This window comes from Desmodus rotundus, chromosome 4 (assembly GCF_022682495.2).
Source record: "Desmodus rotundus isolate HL8 chromosome 4, HLdesRot8A.1, whole genome shotgun sequence".
Classification (NCBI taxonomy): domain Eukaryota; kingdom Metazoa; phylum Chordata; class Mammalia; order Chiroptera; family Phyllostomidae; genus Desmodus; species Desmodus rotundus.
In genome coordinates this window covers 82,932,789-82,947,343 of record NC_071390.1, presented here as the reverse complement: position 1 = coordinate 82,947,343, position 14,555 = coordinate 82,932,789, and the positions used below count along the sequence as shown (strand labels likewise).

The following is a 14,555-nucleotide window of genomic DNA, read 5'->3' as shown; positions in this document are numbered from 1 at the left end:
AATATTTACCACATGCTAGGTATAGGACTAAGTTCGTTATATATATTATCTCATTTCTCCTTTACAACAAACAACCTTATAAGAAAGCTAAGACTCAGTTGTTTTGTTTTTTTAATCCTCGCCCAACGAGATACAGATATATATATATATATATAAAATTGATTTTGGAGAGAGAGGAAGGGATAGAGAGAGAGAGACATTGATCAGCTGACTCCTGTATGTGACCCAGCTGGGGGTCAAACCCATAACCTGACAGGGGACTGAACCCACAAACTTTTGGTTGAATGACATTCCAACTAACTGAGCCACCCGGACAGGGTGAGACTCAGTATTTTTAAGTGACTTGCCTAAGGGTACTCAGCCTATAGGAAATCCCTAAACTACCTGCTCTAAAGTCTGCTATTAACCTCTAGTTTATGTGCCTTGTGTTAGATATGGCAATAGATGTCTCTAAAACGCAAGGAAACAGCCTAAGTAATTTTAAGTAGAAAAGTAAAAGTACTCTTGTAGTTTAGACCTGGAAGTAAACAGTGATTACCAAAAACTAAGGTCTCATGGGGAAACTAAGCTTGCTGCTGGTCTTGTAAAATAAAGTTTTATTGGAACACAACCACACACATTCCTTTATGTATGTCTATGGCTGCTTTCCTACTATAGTGTCATAACTGAGTACAGTTGATGGGTGAGGCATACCCATCATCTATGTAGAGGCATAGACCTCCCTGAAGTTGAAAATCTGCATTTAACTACTTTGGCAGATTCATATACAGATTCCCAACTGTGGAGTTGTGGAGGAGACCTTTGAACTACATGGATTTGATCTAGGTCAATTGAAAAAAAAAATCCTCCCTTAAGAAGGGTATTTCAAAACCCCTTGATGTTGTTCAAGGGTCACCTGTAGTGACAGAGTCTAGATAGCCCATGAAGCCTAAAGTATTTGCTTTCTGGCCCTTTACATTAAAAGATTGCTGACCCCTGACCTGGACCATCTCTGTTCTTTTATAAATGAAGAAACTGAGACTTGCAGAGATTAGATGATTCCTCAATAATGTAACTATTAAAATTCAATTCTCCTATTCCCTAACTGAATTGTTATTTCTGCTATACCACGCTACTTTGCATGTTTTTTAAAATCAACAAGTATACAATTATTATATAAGACTTTAAAGTATCATAAAATGTTTATGATATACAGTCATGTACCACTTAATGTCTTGGATACATTCTGAAAAATGCATCCTTAAGAGAGTTCATTGTGGTGTGAACATTATAGAGTGACTTACATAAACCTACATGGTATAGCGTATAACACATCTAGGCTATGTGGTATACCATTCTTGTATCTATGGTTGTTGACTGAAATATTATGCAGCTTGTGACTGTATAAGAATATACTCATGTAACCTAGTCAAAATAGACATGCTACTTATAATAACAATAAACATTTAGTCATTTCTCTTTCCTCACAATTTGAAGAGCTTTGGGAATATATGTGTACTTTTATGGTCTTTGTCTTAAAGTTCTGTGGCCCACTTTAAACTTATGTTTCCTTATTTTCCTTCCCAAATTTCTCTGTAATAAAGAGGCTTTTAGAATTATTTTATTAATTGATTACAAACCAGCGTTTGTAGTTGGAACCTATCTTACAATTGGAAACCTGTCACATATACAAGGTCTGTCCAGAAGGTATCCAGCCATGTAATATGAAAAATAGAGACATTTATTGAAGAAGATACAAAATATAAGAAACATTGTACATAGGACAATGACACCTCAGTCCCCTAAAAAGTAGGCACCTTGAGACCTCACACAGTTCTCCCTCTGAATCACCATCAGCTTCCCCGTCATATTTTCCTGAATCTCATTGATGGTCTGAAATCTCTTCTCTTTCAAAGGTGATTTTAATTTTAGGGGAAGCCAGAAGTTACAGGACTCCAAGTCTGGGTTGTGGGGGGGGCCGAGTCACCTGGGTGATTTAATGTTTTGCCAAAAAACTCTGCACAAGACATGATGCATGAGCAGGCGCATTGTCATGATGAAGCTGCCAATCACCAGTTGCCCATAGGTGTGGCCTTCTGAATCATCTGAATAGTTTCTGTGGAGGAATGTCCAAGCTTAATGCAACATTTGATGCAGATTTGTTGCTCTGCTTGCTCAGTCATTTTGAATATGATGCCCATACAGTACACATGTTCATTCAACAGCCTCTACTACCCCCACTGACTAGAACAGTGAAATCATCGTTGTTCACGCGTGTGCATTCCAGTTCACCTTCCTTGGCTGCTAGGTTACATCCATGTCACACAAACTGTTCTTATATATTAACAATGGCTGGACTTTTTCTAGACAGACCTCATACATATTTACAAAATAGAGATCTTAACAGTTTTGTATCCATTTTTTTCCCACTTACCATTACATTATTCATGAACTTTTTAAGCATTGAGGTGATGTGGTCAGATTTGAATTAGGGAATAACTGGCAGCAGTAAGAAGATGTACTGTTGGTGAGAGGCTAAGATGATGAGAACAGTGACTAAAGTGTTGTGGCTGGAAAGGAAGCAAGGTCAACAATATGAGAGAAATTTAGGAAGTAGGACGTATGAAACTTGGTTATAGTAGTTGGAGTTGAATGGGAACTTTGAGTATATGTGACCTATCATGTTCAATGGGGAGCCTTCTTGATCACCCATGTGAGTTTAGGTTGTCCCATAATACCCAGTATATCTTTCTACTGTTTCCTTTATCACATTATTGTTATCATCTGTTTTTGTTCCGGCCAAATGATTCAAACTCCTTAACAGTAGGAATTATGTTATGTCTTATTCCTTTTTTGGAGAGAAATTATTTTAGACAAATTATAGTTTAAAGAATAGATTAACTTGTGCATACACTTTTTAAAAAAAGAAAACATAAGAGATAGGTTAAGATATTCCTAAATTTATTCACATTCAGGGGCTTACTCTTTTACAATTTTTAACTTGAGTCATTTGTTTTTCCATATAGTATAGTCTCCTAGTCCATCTAGACGGGATGGATGATGCAGCCTTTCTTAAGTGTGCTGTATTATCATCTGAGGGATTTTCTTTTATGTCACCAATACCATTCTTTAGATTTTGATGCAGGTGTTTACTTGCTTGGTGTGTGATTTACATTCTTTTTGCATGTATCTTAGTAGCAGACCATAACACAGGCTCACCTGTTGTGGAAATCTGCATTTCTTGAGTCCCATAAAGTAGTGCTTCTAAAACTCTCTGTGGTGAAAGACTAGTTTGTGAACCAATATTTTGGTAAAAGAAAAATGAATTACTAGAAAAATGAAATAAAAAAGGACACAAAAATACAAATATCAACTTTTTATTAGATTTGACAGATATAAAATTACTCTGTCAAATATAACTTTGCTCAAAGAGTTTTTAAATTTTGTACACTTGATCTTAGCCAAAAGGCCAACAAGTGAAAAAATAATCCATTTTTGTACTTCATTGCATACCTGTAAAAAAAAGTATGTGGATCAGACCTGCTGTGAATAGCACTGCTTTAAAAGCACTCGGTTGTTGCTTTTCATATTCATCTTTGAATTTCCACAACCTGCAATATACCATGTGATGACTGATTAATTAAAACTAAAAAATGATGTTTTCCCTTCACACTGACATTTCTCTTTTTATTGAAATTTCTTGAAATGTGATTATAAAACCATGACTAGTATGTATGTACATATGTATATGTTGGTTTCTGTGCTCACCTTATAAAAATAAAAGGAAATTCCCGAACTCCTAGAAGACTGACTCTTCAGTTCGCAGGCTGATGATGCTCAATCCACTGAGCCACACCAGCCAGGGCTAGAAGACTAATTCTTATATAGCCATGGTAACAGCTACCAGAACCAGTATTAAACCTACTTAATAAATGATACTTCTTTAGAATTGGTTTTAAGTCAGTATAATCAATTAGCAATAAGTTGCCTTGATGAACAGAATTTGGAAAGCCAACTAGTCAATGATAGCCTTTCTAGTTACTATGCTTCTAAGCTTCTGAAAGTCCACCAACCCTTGAAGAGCATACCTCCAAACCCTATGTAAGATTACCATGCGCTGTACTCAGAGGCACTGTGCCTGACCAACAGAGCTCTCCTTGAACTAAGTAATAATATTATTCAACTTTGTGGTTTTTGTTTTATTTCAGATATCTAGTGGGAAATATCTCTTCATACTTGGAAACAAATTATTGGTGAATTTATTTTTGGTAGTCTTTATATTTCTATTCAAATAATTATTATTTGTTATCTTAAGTAAAACTCTGTGACTTCTATGCCTTCTAAAATAAAAATAATAAGTAATAGATATAGTTCACATATTTAGATAAAATTCAAGTCCTTTTTTTTTTACTACTTAATACTAGACCTTCAGACGACTCCGATAATAAATTAAGTGGTCCAGTTCAAACGAGGAAATGATTATGGTAGTGACGCATCAATAGAATGTCTTAATAAAATAGACCCCCAGTAGAAACATCATATCAAGTATCCAGTACAGTGAAAGTGAAAGTATTGTTTATAGATCCTGGAAATGACATCAGTATTTAACAAGCAGCCTTTGAGAACAGTTATGTCTAATGAATGCTGTTGATAATAAAGACATTTTTTTAAAGTCATAGTACTAAACTGTTGGAAGTTATGTAAACCTTGACTGAGTAGGAACTATTGAAACTATCAACCAGTCTGTCAAAACAGCAGAATCTCCTTTAATTATTAGCACATTATATTTTTTTGGACTATTTGATTCAAAATTTAAAATCCCTACACTTTGCTTCTATAAATAAAAAGGAAATAATGAGTACAGTTTAATTTTCTGTGACTTAAAAAAAGAAATTTTTAAAAACATATTTACCTTTGAAATAAAACAATTAAAGAATGGAGAGCTTTTTGGCTCCTTCTTGGATTTCTGTCTGGTTTACCATCCTTGCCTCCACTCCAGCCTCCACCATATCCACAAGTGTGACCCATAAGACCTACAAGGTGTCCACCTCTGGCACTCAAGCCTTCAGCAGCCACTCATACTTGAGTGGGCCCAGCAGCAGGTCCTCAGCCTTTTCCAGGTGGGCAGTAGCTACCGGGTTGGCCTGGGCTCCAACATAAATCTGCCTGGGGGTTTCAGCAGAGCTGGCAGTATGGGGTCTATCAAAGCTGTCCAAGTGAACCAGAGCCTGCTGAGCCCCCTGAAGCTGAGGGTGGGCCCCAACATTCAGGCTGTGCATATCCAAGAGAAGGAGCAAATCAGGAGCCTCAACAAGTTTGTCCTTCATCGATAAGGTGTGGAGCTTGGAATAGCAGAATAAGATTCTGGAGGCCAAGTAGACTCTCCTGCAAGAGCAGCAGCAGGAGTTGCAGTAACATGGACAATGTGTTTGAGAGCTACATCAACAACTGTCAGTGGCAGCTGGAAATGCTGGCCCAGGAGAAACTGAGATTGGAGGTGGAGTCTGGCAACACACAGGAGCTGGTAGAGGACTTGAAGAGTAAGTATGAGGACAAGATCAACAAGCACGCAGAGATGGAGAATGAATTTGTCTTCATCAAGAAGGATGTGGATGAAGTTTACGTGAACAAGGTAGAGCTGGAGTCCTGCCTGGAGGGACTGACTGATGACATCAGTTTCTAGAGGCACTTATATGAACAGAAGATTTGTGAGCTGTAGTCCCAGATCTCTGACGTGTCCATGGTGCTGTCCATGGACAGCAGCCACTCTCTGAACCTGGACTGCATCATTGCCACAGTCAGTGCCCAGTATGAGGAGATTGCCACCCACAGCTGGGCTGAGGCTGAGACCATGTACCAGATCAAGTATGAAGAGCTGCAGGCATTGGCTGGGAAGCATGGGGATGACCATTGAGCTTTCTGAGAGTAACTGGAACATCAGCTGAATCCAGGCTGAGATCAAGGGCCTCAAAGGCCAGAGGGCTTCCCTGGAAGCCACCATTGCTAATACCAAGCAGCGTGGGGAGCTGTCCATCAAGGATTCTCAGGCCAAGGTGGCTGAGCTGGAGGCTGGTCTGAGAACTGCCAAGCAGGACATAGCCTGGCAGTTGCAAGACTACTAGGAGCTCATGAACATCAAGCTGGCCCTGGACATGGAGATTACCACCTACCACAAGCTGCTAGAGGGTGAGGAGAACTGTCTGGAGTCTGGGATGCAGAAAAGTGAGTATCCATACCAAGACCATCAGCGGTTACTCTGGTGGGCTGAGCCCAGCTTACTAGAACCTCAACTGTGATCTGGGCTTCCAGGCCAGCTTGAACTGTGACAGGGGCCCTGGCTCCTTCAGGTGCACCAGCAGCAGCTCCTCCAAGATAGTGGTTGTGAAGAAGATTGAGACCCATGATAGGAAGCTGGTATCTGAGTCATCTGATACCCTGCCCAAGTGAACAACAACTCAGGTCCCTTCTGTCCTCCGAGCCTATGGGAAAGGAGCTATGCAGGTGAGCAGAGGGCACAGGAAGCTCAGCCCCAGTCCTCAGCTCACCCTTGGGTTGGGGGAGTTTACAACCTGGGGGACCACCTCTTAAACATGCCCCTAACTAAAAGCTGAATCAAATGTTTTTTCCCAAAAAAAGTCTCAGCTGGCTCTGCCAAAAAAAAAAAGGAAATAAATGTCTTTATTAAAATATTTACGTGCAATTGTGATTAAAATAATATATTCAGAGTGCAGTGTTATTTCAGTTCAAATAATTTAAGTAAATGTTGATTTGGGTAATAGTATAATAATAATCTCTAGTGTTCATAATAAATCAGTTCATTCATTCCAAAAATATTATTAGTACCTCTATTTACTATGTGCTATGCTCAGCATGGAAGCAATAGAAGTGAAGAGAAGGTACCTATATTTTGGGGCTTTTATAGGCAATTATTACAAGTATTATAAATTTGACTACATGTTGAGTATGGTATAATCTATATGATTAGTGCAATGAAAAAGATGTGATCAGATTGTTACAGGTGCACAGAGGAAGTACTCCCAATCCAGGCGAGGAAGAAGGAAGATTTTGAGCAAATGAACCTGACTGAGTCTTTAAAGATGCGTAAGAGTCAGCTGGTAGGGGTGGTGGTAAAAGGCATTTCAAAATGAGAGTGTAGCCTGAGCAGAGGCAGAGAGGTATGAAATTGTTGGGTAGGACAAGGGTCTCAAGGTCTGGGCCATTCTTACTAAATGCTATTCCTGCTAAATGTTATAATGTAACACAGTATTTTGCAGACTGCCTATAAAGAGGATGAGTTTGAGAGGCACCAAGTCAATCTGTAATTGACCAGATAGTGTGTATAAGCAATGGCTAAGCTTCCCTTCCGAAGACAGAGCTTTGGATGTGAATCCAGTTTCTTTTACTTGGTGCAAGTAAATGAAACTACCTTGTGACAGCCTGATCACCTTGTCTTGTTCTTGAATAGAGTACCCCACGTGGCAAACCCCTTTAGTTTGGTAACAACTTAACATGGAGTGTGTGGAGAATTACATGCAGTCAGGTTTTACTCTATACAACATGAGGTGGGGTTAACTAACTTACTATTTAACAAATATAAATGAGTTAATTTTAATAAATACACACACGTCCTCCATCAACTTTCAGTTATAGCTCTAAAATTAATCAGAAACTGGTATAAAATATAACATTTTGTATTATCTAAAATCTTCATCTAACTGAATTGTGAAGAGTATAAAGTTATATTTATAGAAGAATGAGTCTAATAGCACTATTTCTACCTATAGTAGGTACTGCAGCAGTAACTGTGTAGCGTTGAGTGTTCTTTAGAGGTGCTTTCAGTCTTTCAAAGTGCCATTTGGAGTTCTTGTTCTACTTAGCAGTCTTCTGATTAATGTATAAAAGTCACTCGTTGTCTTCAGAAACCACGTTCTGTGTAACAATGCTACATATCGATAGTTCATGCTAAAATGTGATGGAGTATAAGTACAAAGAAATTTGAAAAAAAATAAAGTAGACTGACTTAACATAGTAGTATCTTTATGCTTTTGCTGTAAGTTCTATCTTCTGTAATTCATTATAAGTAGTGTTTACATGTAAAAATAGATTAGTTTTGTTGTATATTCTCTGCAGTGAACCAGTATCACCTTTCTGCTCCTGTTTGATGTATTTTTTTTCTTCAGAACTTTGTTTTGTTGATCAATATCACTTTATTGACACTTAGAAGAGCAAAAAATGGTCTCAACTTCCAGCCTGCTTCAGTGTCATAATGTGCCAGGGTGTGATAGAAACAGACTTCCATGGACTATGTCTTTTTTTTTCCTGTTGTTTTTAATATCAATATATTTGGGGAATAGATAGTATCATATTTTTTTCTCCATACAAGTCATAATCTTAGATACATTTTTTAAAGTTTTGGGATAGAGGTCAGGCTTAGTTACATTTTGCCTTGATATACAGTTTTTACAATTTACAAAGTCTGCTAAGTTTCTTCAAGTGAAATTTTTTAAAGTAAATAAATATTCTTTTCCTGCTTCTGTATTTCTGTTCTATTACACATAATAGATTTTTTAAGTTCAGGCCATTGCATTCTTTAAATAGACTATTTTAAGAGAATTTGCTATAAAAAATTTCAAGTTGCTATGTCTTGCCCAAATGTTACAATCAAATGTAAACATACAGACTTCGAGTCAAGATGGGGGCATGGGTAGACATGCCTCACCTCATTGCATAACCATAAGAAGAAACACAACTAACTTAAAAATGAAAAACACCCAGAAACACTATAAAATCACTCAGAAAAACACACAGAATTGTACAGAAGTCTGACAACCAAGGATTTAAAGAAGTGATATTCATCCAGACGGGTAGGGGCTGAGAGAGAGTTGGGGTGGAGAGGACTCAGTATGGCAGCAGTGAACCAGGGCCGGAGAGGGGGCGAGGGGATGGTGGCCGGCGGAATGGGCAGTCCCTCATTCACGTGTAGTGGATAAAAATCAGGGAGATACCTTGTGAGTGAGGGAGCCCAGCACCAGGCCAGACCATGCAGCACAGGGAAAAAGAAAGTCTCATAACTTCTGGCTGTAAACCCAGTGGGGGGTTGGGCCAGCAGAAGAAATGGCTGTTTTCTCAACAGAGCCCTGAACTCAGGCAAACCCACCCACCCTGGGAACCATACCAGGACAGCAGCTAGAGGGGCTAGAGTTGCATATGGGAAGTGGGTGAGTGACTGGAAAGGAGGCGAAGGCCAGGCAAGCCCTGAAAAGTCAACCAGAAGCGGCATTATCCCTTCTTCGACCCCTCTTCCACACATGGAGCCACAGTTGACCTGCCTGGGTGATTACCCAAGGCTCCGCCCCACACGACTTAACAGGTATGCTAAAACAGAATCAGAGCAGCTCTACCTAGTACACAGACAGAAGGAGGCTACCAAAATCAGGAGACAAAGAAATATGGACCAAACAAAGAAACAGAACAAAACCCCAGAAAAAGAAGTAAGTGATGCAGAGATAGCCAGCCTATCAGATGCGAGGTTGAAAATATTGGTGGTCAGAATGCTCAAAGATGTCATTGAAAATGGCAGAAGCATAAGGGAAGAAATGAAGTCTCTTACTAAGGGAAATAAAATCCACAGGAAACCAATAGTGAAGTGAAGGAAGCCAGGGTTCAAATCAAGGTTTCAGAACAGAAGGTAGAAATAAACATTGAACCAAAAGAAAATGAAGAAACAAGAATTGAAAAAAAAATAAGGAGAGTTTAAGAAGACTCTGGGACATCTCCAAAAGGGCCAACATCTGAATCATAGGGATAACCAGAAGGAGAAGAGAAAGAGCAAGAAATTCAAAACTTATTTGAAAAAAATAATGAAAAAAAAAAAAACACTTTCCCAATTTGGCAAAGGAAATAGACATACAAATCCAGGAAATGCAGAGTCCCCAAAAAGTTGGATCCGAAGAGGTCTACACCAAGACACATCATAATTAAAATGCAAAAGATTAAAGATAAAGAGAGAATCTTAAAAGTAGGAAGATAAAGGTGGAGGGTTATCTACAAAGGAGTCCCATGAGACTATCAGCTGATTTCCCAAAAGAAGGGAGTGGCAAGAAGTATTCAAAGTGATGAAAAGCAAGGACCTACAAATTACATTACTCTACCCAGCAAAGCTATCATTTAGAACGGAAGGGCAGATAAAGTGCTTCCCAGACAAGGTAAAGCTAAAGGAGTTCATCATACCAAGCCCTTATAATATGAATGTTAAAGGGACTTATTTAGGAAAAAGAAGAATATCAAAACTATGAACATTAAAATGACAATAAACCCACAACTCTCAACAACTGAATCTAAAAAACAAACAAACAACTAGAATAGGAATAGAATCATAGATATGGAGACCATTTGGAGGGTTATCAGTAGGGAGGGGGAAGAGGGAGGATGGGGGGAAAGGTATGGGGATTTAGAAGCATAATTGGATAGGTACAGAATAGACAGGGGGATGTTAAGAACAGTATAGGCAATGGAGAAGCCAAATAACATACATGCACAACCCACGGACATGAGCTGAGGGAGAAGATCACTGGAGAGAAGGGGGGAACCGAGAAGAGGGGGACAAGGGGGGAAAATTGGGACAACTGTAATACCATAGTCAATAAAATGTACTTAAAAATATAAAAATTTTATAAACATGAATTTTTATTAGTACCCTTTTCATAAAACAGCCCTCGGTCAAAGGAAATAAATTTTGTGACAACAAAATAAATAAAGCTTTTTGCTAGACAGATGCTAGAGTAGTTGGTTATAAGGGTGAAAAGTGTGTGATAGTTTTGAATTTTATATAATTAAACCTAATAAAGTTTAAACAGGATATTAGCACTATGGGGGGGTGGTTATGGCTGGTATGGCTCAGTGGATTGAGTGTTGGCCTGTGAACTGAAAGGTTGCTGGTTTGGTTCCCATTCAGGACATGTGCCTGGGTTGGGGGCCAGGTGTCCAGTTGTGGGTGTGTGAGAGGCACCCGATTGATGTGTCTCTCACACACTGATGTTTCTCTCCCTCTCTTTCTCCCCCTCTTCCCTATCTCTAAAAGTAAATACATAAAATGTTTAAAAAAATAAAAATTAAAACAGGATATTAGTGATGTCTGTAATCGTAATACTCAGACACTTAGGGTACAACCTATGGTATGATGAAAGTTGTAGATTAGAGAAGATTCATTAAACCAATAATGAAGAGTTGACCCAGATTTTTTATTTATGTATATATTACATAATGCATAAGTGTATATTATATATAATGTATTATATATTATATTTTATATATAAGGACATATATAATATATATATAAGTATACACACACACATATATAATATATATATATAATATATACATATATATTATGTATATATTTTTGGGGGGGTAGGAGAAGCACCCAACTCACAAAAGTCATGTTGATTCAGTCACTTGTGACCCAGGTTCATCATGTGGGCAAAGTGCATAGATGTTAAGAAATAGCCTTCTCAAAGACTTCACACTGTATTAAGTACATAAGTCTGAAGCACAAATAAAGGTAAGAAAATGAATGAGTTAAGGAAGTACAAAGTACTGTGTGGAGTCATAGAAGGGAGATCACATCCCATCAGGAGAATTTAGAGAAGGCTTTGTGAAACAGGCATTATTTAAGTTGGGTCTTTACATCATTCCTCCACAAGGAATGGTGTGAGTACTCAAATACATATTTGAGGAAATCAGAATGGTGAAGTCTATGATACAGTAGAAAAAGAATGGGCTTTAATCAGAGCTGAATCGAAACCCTGGTTCTCACCATTTTCTACCTGTGTGACTGGGCAAGTCGGATGTTTAGGCCAACTGTAATGTAGTTGTGATGCTTAAATTAGAGAGCATATAGAAGATTTCTGGCAAAATATATGGGACATAGTGGTTTATTAAGTACTCTTTCCCCTCCTTTCCCCTACCTTATGCTAAAAATTAGTGGAGGAAAAGACTGCTTGATAGGCTGGAGTCTGAGCAAGGGTGGTCTTGAATGTCAGGATAAGCTGTTTGAACTAAATACGGTAAAGAGTATGGAAGTGAAACCTAGAACTAGGTATATCTGGCAGCTTTGCCCTTGATAGATGTATAGAGATAGGAGGGAAGGGCATGATGATTGGTTATAGAGGCTGTTATAATTCAGGCAAGAGATATGGGTCTGAATTAAGAGTTCAGTGAGAGCAGGAGAAAGGAATGGAATGGGAAAGAGAATTTCCCAAGTAAAAATCAGGGGAATGGAAACTGATAGGCTATGTTAAGTTGAGAAAAGAGTCAGATATGGACTTCTGGCCAAGATGGAGGCACAGGTAGATACACTATGCTCCTTGCACAACCAAAAGAAGGACAATACCACATTTAAGAACAAAAATAACCAGAACTACCAGAAAATCAAACCATATGGAAGTCCAACAAGGTCAAGTTAGAGGAGTTCACCATTACCAAGCCTTTATTATATGAAATGTTAAAGGGACTTATCTAAGAAAAAGAAGATCAAAACTATGAACAGTAAAATGACAAACTCAAAACTATCAACAACCAAACCTAAAAAAACAAAAACAAAACCAAACTAAGCAAACAAGTATAACAGGAACAGATTCACAGAAATGGATATCACATGGAGGGTTATGAACAGGGAGGGGTAGGGTAGAGAACAGGGTAAAAGTTACAGGGAATAAGAAGCATAAATGGTAGGTACAAAGTAGACAGGGGGAGGTTAAGAATAGTATGGGAAATGAAGAAGCCAAAGAACTTATGTGTACGACTGATGGACATGAACTAAGGTGGGGAATGCTGGTGGGAGAAGGGTGTAGGGAGGAGGGGAATAAAGGGGAGAAAATCAATGTAACAACTGTAATAGCATAATCAATAAAATATAAAAAATCACTTTCATTTTAAAGCATGGCAGAATTAAAATAAAAACAACAAAAAGTCAGATATGGCCCAGGTTTTGAAATAAGACAACTGAAAAAATGGGTTTGACTTGCAAAAGTAAAGGAATTAGAAAGAATGGCTGATTTTAGAGGCGAGAAAATAGGGACCTTGATTTTTTATGTATTTTTGTTATTGTTTTGTAATTCTATTTCATTTGCGGAATACTGTGAACAGTACTTCAGTGCTTAACAGCACAGGTCCTTGGAAACCTGCTGCCTAGGTTTGAATCTGGGCTCCATCATTTGGGTCCACTCTATCTCATTGTGCTCAGTTTCCTTATTTGCAAAAAGGATGAAATAAAAGTCACTGCCTTATAGAGTTGTAGTGAGTATTAAATAATTTAATATACATAAAGCTCTTAAAACAATGGCTGGCAGATGTTAATGTTTTGTGTCGTGATGATGATACAATACCATTTTGGATGATGATGATGATGATGATGATGATGATGATGATGATGATACTGATGATATTGTCTGCCCAATATATTATTCTATGGCTGATTAATCCTTTTAGGGATTAGAGTAGTTTGTGATTATATTGCATTTTGTCCTTTAAATTTTTATCATGAATATATTAGAATATAACTTTTTATCAATTTTTTAATCTTACAATAAAATTGGACATTTTTGGTGTATAGTACTATGAATTTTAACATATTATAGATTTGTCTAATTGCCACCAAAATGAGGATACAAAACATTTCTATAATCCCCCCAAACTCCCTTGTGGCAGTTCTTCATAGTCACACCCTCCCCTGTCCCCTAACCCCTAGCAACCACTGATTTGTTTTCTGTCTCTGTGGTTTTGTCCTTTGGAGAATATCATATAAATGGAATCATATAAATATAACCTTTTGAGACTGGTTTCTTTCATTCAGCATAATGCCCTTGAGATTCATCCAAGTTGTTTTATGTATAAATTTGTTCCTTTTTATTGCTGAGTAGTATTCCATTGTATAAGTGCACCATGGTTTGTTTATCCATTCACTTGTTGAAGATTATTTGGGTTGTTCCCAGTTTTTGGCAGTTGTAGGTAGAGCTGCTGTAAATTGTCATGTACTGATTTTTGTACAAATGTAAGTTACAATAATGTTTAATCCTCACCTGAGGATATATTTATTGATTTTAGAGAGAGAGGAAGGGAGGAGAGAGAGAGAAACATCAATTGGTTGCCTCCCATACACACCCCCATGTGTGTCCCCTTACCCAGATTGAACATGCAACCTAGGTATACGCCCTGACCAAGGATCAAACCTGCAACCTTTTGGTGTACAGGACAGCACTCCAACCAACTGAGCCACCTGGCTAGGACCTCAAACATAAGTTTTTATTAATACTCAGGAGTGAGAATGCTGGGTCATAGGGTAAGTTGTATGTATAAGAAACTGACAATTTTTTCTTAGAATGGCTGTACCATTTTGTAATCACCAGCATTTGATAGTTTTAGTAGTTTTTTATTTTAGCCATTCTAATAGGTATGCAGTGGTATTTCATTACAATTTTAATTTTTATATCCCTAATGGTGATGATGTTGAACATCTTTTGTGTGCTATTTGCTATCTGTATATCTACATTGTTGAAATGTCTTAAGTTTTTTGCCCA

The 14,555-nt window shown here is 37.9% G+C and overlaps 1 protein-coding gene and 1 pseudogene across 2 annotated transcripts in view; both read left to right on the top strand.

The window, feature by feature from the left end:
- The window catches only part of KLHL8 (kelch like family member 8), a 71,520-nt gene that overhangs the window by 7,718 nt on the left and 49,247 nt on the right, over positions 1–14,555 (top strand). The window lies entirely within an intron of this gene.
- Positions 4,638–6,652, top strand: LOC112317717 (keratin, type II cytoskeletal 8 pseudogene; annotated as a pseudogene).